The 5,478-nt window shown below is 42.9% G+C and overlaps 1 non-coding gene across 1 annotated transcript; it reads left to right on the top strand.

Moving 5' to 3' along the window:
* The first annotated feature begins 1,701 nt into the window (after positions 1 to 1,701).
* LOC122449105 lies at positions 1,702 to 1,808 on the top strand. The gene has a single exon (XR_006271907.1). It is a non-coding gene; the product is annotated as a U6 spliceosomal RNA (small nuclear RNA).
* The last annotated feature ends 3,670 nt before the right edge of the window (positions 1,809 to 5,478 follow it).

Below are 5,478 nucleotides of genomic sequence, written 5' to 3'. Positions count from 1 at the left end.
CCACATGTTAATGCCTATAGGAAGGCTGCCATTTACTTCTATCAATGTATATTTTGTCTGTGTAAAGCAATTTATAAAATCACTCAGGAGCTTAATTCTTCCTTCTATGGGAAGTTTTTGAAACTTGCTGTCCAAAAGCCCACTGGTTGTACTACACTGATAATTATTGAGCATTCATACAAACCAAGGACTTTTGATCTACTAAACAAGTTGCCACACTGTCCCAAATGCATTTAAAAAGCATTCAATTTATGAAATCTCTACTTTGTAGATTAACATCTAGTAAGAGGCTCCCATGTAACAATCATGGATTTTTATGGCTATTTCTTTTTCCTCCCTGCACCAACCCCCTCACCTTCCTTTCCTCCCTCCTTGCCTTTTTGCCACTTGTCCTCCAATGGCTGTATTTCTCATATCTCTTAAATTATTAAGTGTATTTAACTGGTAAACTTTTAAAAAAATTTTAGTAGATGGAAAATGCAATTAGTGACCCTTGCCACTGTATTTCCTCATGTCCTCCTCTCCTGCCTTGCTTTTCTTACTTTGCCTTTGTCCTCTTGCAAATGGGAATGTGAGAAAGCCTCATCAAGATTTGGGGGGAAAGGTAATGAGGATCCATCGCTGGTCCATGTGCTAATTAAAGTGGGAGTTGGCATGCTCTGCTAATTAACCTCTGCATCCCAGCTCCTCGGCTGTGACCTCACTCTTTGATGTAGCCATTGTGTGGCTCTGCTTCCAACCTCAGCTGTAAAAAGCCGACCCCAGCGTCAGTTGGCAGATGTGTGCAGTTGGAATCATCTTCTGGCCTTCCAGCAGAAGCTGCATGGTTCCTGCTCTGCTCTGAGCCAAGCCGGCGTGTCCTCCCTCTCTTTCTTTCCTGGCTCTGCTGTTGGACGTGGCTGGCTTGTAGATGACTGTGATCTGGAGTAAACGTTTCTAAGACCTGTCTTGGACAAGATTATGTGTCTCAGTGGCTACCCCAGCACCCTGGCTTCCCTGCGTTTGCCCTCAGTTCCAACACAACTTCTCTCGGACTTCCTCCTGTTCAAGCAATGACTCAGATCTGCTGAAGAGAGTCCAGATATTTACACCCAAACTCTTAACACTTCTTCTAAAAATTGCTCTCTGGGTCCACTTTGTATCCAGTAACATACATGTGTACTCAGTCATGTCTGACTCTTTGCAACCCTATAGACTGTAGCCCACCAGACTTCTCTGTCTATGGGATTTTCCAGGCAAGCATATTGGAGTGGGTTGCCATTTCCTCCTCCATTATACATTACTGCGTATATAGTAAACAGCAGGAATTGTATAGGCCCACCTAATGACTCCACTGATTCTCGTGGTCAACATCCAGAATTTACACCTACTGCATCCATGCTATACCTGGATTTGTTCCCAAAAGCATTCAGGTTCCAGTATAGTCACTTATTTGCAGCAGCATCTACTACAGGATTTGAAATACCCAGATATTGTGAGAAAAACAATCTGGTGCCTCTGTTTTTGGGTAATTTGCCAGCACAGAGAAGTTGTTAGGTCATAGAGTTTGTACATGTCAACACTCTTAGGATCCCCAACTGGGTCTGAGAGCTAGATTGACAAAGATGAACAGGAGAAAAGTAGACTTGCTTATTTAATATAGGTTTTACATGACATGGAAAACTTTATAAGGAAATGAAGCTCCAGAGAAACAGAGCTATAGTGCTCGCTTTGGCAGCACATATACTAAAATTGAAACGATACAGAGAAGATTAGCATGGCCCCTGCGCAAGGATGACACGCAAATTTGTGAAGCATTCCATATTTTTACAATGGAAAAAAGACAGCCTCTTTAACAAGTGGTGCTGAGAAAACTAGTCAACCACTTGTAAAAGAATGAAACTAGAACACTTTCTAACACCATACACAAAAATAAACTCAAAATGGATTAAAGATCTAAATGTAAGACCAGAAACTATAAAACTCCTAGAGAAGAACATAGGCAAAACACTCTCCGACATAAATCACAGCAAGATCCTCTACGACCCACCTCCCAGAATATTGGAAATAAAAGCAAAAATAAACAAATGGGACCTAATGAAATTTAAAAGCTTTTGCACAACAAAGGAAACGATAAGCAAGGTGAAAAGACAGCCTTCAGAAGGGGAGAAAATAATAGAAAATGAAGAAACAGATGAGGATTAATCTCAAAAATATACAAGCAACTCCTGCAGCTCAATTCCAGAAAAATAAAAAATAAATGACCCAATCAAAAAATGGGGCAAAGATCTAAACAGACATTTCTTCAAAGAAGACATACAGATGGCTAACAAACACATGAAAAGATGCTCAACATCACTCATTATCAGAGAAATACAAATCAAAACCTCAATGAGGTACCACTACACGCCAGTCAGAATGGCTGCTATCCAAAAGTCTACAAGCAATAAATGCTGGAGAGGGTGTGGAGAAAAGGGAACCCTCTTACACTGTTGGTGGGAATGCAAACTAGTACAGCCACTATGGAGAACAGTGGGGAGATCCCTTAAAAAACTGGAAATAGAACTGCCATACAACCCAGCAATCCCACTGCTGGGCATACATACCGAGGAAACCAGATCTGAAAGAGACACGTGCATCCCAATGTTCATCGCAGCACTGTTTATAATAGCCAAGACATGGAAGCAACCTAGATGTCCATCAGCAGACGAATGGATAAGGAAGCTGTGGTACATATACACCATGGAATATTACTCAGCCATTAAAAAGAGTTCATTTGAATCAGTTCTAATGAGATGGATGAAACTGGAGCCCATTATACAGAGTGAAGTAAGCCAGAAAGATAAAGACCAATACAGTATACTAACACATACATATGGAATTGAAAAAGATGGTAACGATAACCCTATATGCAAAACAGAAAAAGAGACACAGATGTACAGAACAGACTTTTAGACTCTGTGGGAGAAGGTGAGGGTGGGATGTTTAGAGGGAACAGCATTGAAACAAGTATACTATCAAGGGTGAAACAGATCACCAGCCCACGTTGGATGCATGAGACAGGTGCTCAGGGCTGGTGCACTGGGAAGACCCAGAGGGATGGGATGGAGAGGGAGGTGGGAGGGGGGATCGGGATGGGGAACACATGTAAATCCATGGTTGATTCATGTCAGTGTATGGCAAAAACCACTACAATATTATAAAGTAATTAACCTCCAACTAATAAAAATAAATGGGGGGAAAAAAGAAACAGAGCTATATATTTTTGTGTGTTTTTAAATATATATTGGCCCAATTTATTTATTCTTTTACTTTATGGCCATGTAGCATATGAGATCTTATTTCCCTGACCAGTGGACCCATGCAGCCTGCAATGGAAGCATGGAGTCTTAATCATTCGACCTCCAGGGAAGTCCCAGATTTATGTACTTTTGTGCTGGGTTGGATGAAGAATGGACATGCACGGAGGAATATGACAGGTTAAAGTATGTGAAGAATGGTACAAAACTGCGGGAAATTAGCAAGTCCTGTTTGCTAAGGATTCTTTTCAGTGTCCTTTTATTTTGGAGAAAAAGATGTTGCTTTCCTCTGATTATGGGGGGGTACCTCTCACAGGAGGGTTTTATGGGGTTTTATAGGGGGAGAAGGTCAGAGTGACCTTCTTGGTTTTGCCATTTTCTCAAGCTCCTACATCTCAAAACATTCAGTATGCCAAGGTGCCCTTCTGTGGGGGACCTGTCCCAAACCTGATCGAAGCACAGCAACGATTTTTAAAATATCAGTTTTTGACATGACATGTTGCTTAAAACTACTTAAGGTGACATTTCTGCAGGAGCCAACCAACGTCTCCAGTTAGAACTTGCATGCTAGGTTGATCTAAGTGATTGCCAGAGTATAGATTTCAAGGGGAAAGAGGGTTTTATTGAGGTATGCAAAAAAGATATGCATATCAAGAGTATATCCTTCAAACTGAACACACCCCTGTAACCAGGACCCAGATCAAGAATCTGTACCCTCCCAGTCCCCAGACCTGACTGTCCAGCCAGGGTAGCCATACCCTGATTTCTAACAGCATAGGTGAAATTTTCTATTTTTGCACATCTTGAGCATGGTTTCTTTCAATCCACATCACATGTGTGATATTTCCATGGTTGCATGTAGTTGTAGTTCATTCATTTTTCTTGCATTTCCATGATGTGAGTAAACCACAGTTCATTCCACTGCTGCTGGGCATTTGGTTGTCCAGTTATGGCCATTACAAAGAGCTCTGCTGTGAATGAACATCCTGACATATGTTTTGGGGTGCACGCAAGAGCTCATTTCTAACGAGTACACCAAAGTGACATTGCTGGATCACAGAGCGTGGACATGGCAGCTTTATTTGACACTGGCTCCTAGGGTGATGGTGTGTCAGTTCACACTTTCATCAACAATACGAGAATGTTCGAGTTATTCCATTCCTCACCCACACTTGCCATTATCTGTGTTCTTCATTTTAGCCACTCTGAGAGTGACTATAATTTGCATTTCCCTAATGGCTAATTAAACTCGCACATCATTGATCATCCAGATATTCCCTGGGGAATAGACTTTTAATATTTCCAAGGAGGGTTTGCTTGTGCCATACAAAATGAAGTAGAGGAAAAAATAAAAATGCAGAACTAACCTTTCACCCTCACTTAGCCTTTCATCCAGTCATGCAAACACAAGTGGACATCATTTTCCTGTCTGGAAACCACTTAATTTAGATTGGTCAGTGAAGAGACTTCCACAGTGGTCCAGGCAGGATTCACAGGAGAGCAAAATGCAACCAGGAGCCCACAGCAATGGGAGCCATAAGCACCCCAGACCTAAAGGTGCAAAGGGAAGGATCTCAGGAGCATGATGAGAACTGCTCCAGGGAGGAGGCTCTCCTGGCAGAAGCCGTAGCTGTGAAGGGGCACAGACAGTGCCAGGAAACACTGCCCCGAGCAGAGGGGACTTGGGGAAGACACACGTCATCCCTTTTTTCCCTGCTCTCCACTCACTGGCTCACGCCAACCATTGGTCAAATCCAACCGACGTCCAAGGAACAAGGGAGCCCGGAAGAGGTACCTCAGGGCTCAGAGAAGGGGCACAGGAGGGTGAAGTGACCCTGCAAGGCATGGTAGTGAAGCATAGAGGTTAACCAGCAGGTGCAGTGGTATAGTAGGAAGAACTCAGTACCCGAACCTCTGGACTCTTGGGACTCACCGCTGGGTCACTGAGAAAATACACAGTCTTTCAGAGCCTCACTATCCTCAACTGCAAAAGAAGGGTCTACCCAAACATTCTGTGAAGTTCCTTTCTGTCCCCTGATTTTGGTTTTCAAAACTTGGTGAGTCACACTGAGGAGCTATTGCCCTCTTCACAGGATGGACTAGCCAAGTTCCCAAGGTCTCCACCCCTTCCTATGGTCCTATACAGCCCCCACTGGCTTCTGGATCTACAAACTATGGCCTAAGGTTTCCAGGTTGAATA

This window comes from Cervus canadensis, chromosome 10 (assembly GCF_019320065.1).
Source record: "Cervus canadensis isolate Bull #8, Minnesota chromosome 10, ASM1932006v1, whole genome shotgun sequence".
NCBI classification, from domain to species: domain Eukaryota; kingdom Metazoa; phylum Chordata; class Mammalia; order Artiodactyla; family Cervidae; genus Cervus; species Cervus canadensis.
This window is presented reverse-complemented; position numbering and strand designations above follow the sequence as displayed.